Genomic DNA, 1,236 nt, shown 5'->3' with positions numbered 1-1,236 from the left:
TGTGTGGCTGTTGATCTTCCTCAGCAGGCTCTGAGGCTCCAGACGTAAGGATTTCCTTAAAGTCTAGTCTTCCACCTGCTCACCGAGGTTAGTCTACATGTGTGTGATAAGAGAAGGAATGAACAGATGACCAGAGTAGGATTTTTTACCTGTCGTCTTTTATTGGGTGTGAAAGGACAGTTCTTCCAGGGCAGTCAAGTCAAAATGGACTCAACAGCACATAACAACAAATGCGATAGTTAATCATCACAGCAACTCTTTGAGGTAGGTAAGGTCATTACCCCCACTGGGTGGGTGGTCAAGGCAATGGTGCTGGCCCAGTCAAGTATGCAGACTGGGCCAAAAAATACCTCTCAGTGGTACTTCCATAACTGATTATGTTTGAGTTCCTTATAAGAGAGGCAGTAGCTGAAAACCATGTAAGCTGTCAGCACCATGGACAACCTGGTGATGCTTCCCTTTTTCACATTGAAATCCTTGTAATAATCTCACTGAAAGGAGCTGCCAATGCCTCTTGGGATGTAGTCTCACATCAGTATTTACCTGGGCAGCTCTGCTAATTTGATATCCATGAGTTTCTTCTCCTTCAGTGGTACAATGGATACCATCTTGCAGTCCTGAGTGTCTGCTCTGTTGGGTCCCATAAGAGGACTTTTTAAACAATAGAAATCTAATGTATATAGTGGCACTTATTGTGAAAATGTGATGTGTAGTCTCTCTGTGATATTCCATTATCACCTCAAACTAGTTGAAAATGAGCAAAATGCTGATACTGATACCTCACACTACCACCTGTCTGTTAGTGTTTCATCTTATGATGGCTTGTGGTTTTCTATGATACTAGAAGCTGTGCTACCATCATTTCAAATACCAGCGTGTCATGCAAGCTCAAATTTCAGTTAAGCTTCTTAAGACAGATTATGAAGAAAGATCTGGCAATCTACTTCTGAAAATTTGCCAATGAAAACCCTAAGGAGCCTTCTGTTTCTGGTGCACTGGCTAGAGCTAAACTAAACATTAACCCTTCTAGCCTCATTTGGAAGACAGATACCTAGCCAACCCATTAGAAGAGATCCATATGTATGCTCCAAAGAAAGGTGACCCTACAGAATGTGGAAATTATCAACCAATATCATTAATATCACATGCAAGAAAAAATTTGCTGAAGATAATAATAATAATAATTAAAAAAACAAAACAAAAAACAATGGTTGCAGCAGCACACTGACATGGAGC

General features: G+C 40.7%; 1 pseudogene; it reads right to left on the bottom strand.

The window, feature by feature from the left end:
* Positions 1–353: 353 nt before the first annotated feature.
* LOC102824730 lies at positions 354–608 on the bottom strand (annotated as a pseudogene).
* Between the last annotated feature and the right edge of the window lie 628 nt (positions 609–1,236).

The sequence above is a fragment of the Chrysochloris asiatica genome, unplaced genomic scaffold (genome assembly GCF_000296735.1).
Source record: "Chrysochloris asiatica unplaced genomic scaffold, ChrAsi1.0 scaffold00057, whole genome shotgun sequence".
Classification (NCBI taxonomy): Eukaryota; Metazoa; Chordata; class Mammalia; order Afrosoricida; family Chrysochloridae; genus Chrysochloris; species Chrysochloris asiatica.
Note: the sequence above shows the minus strand (reverse complement) of the source record. Positions and strands in the feature narration are given on the sequence as shown.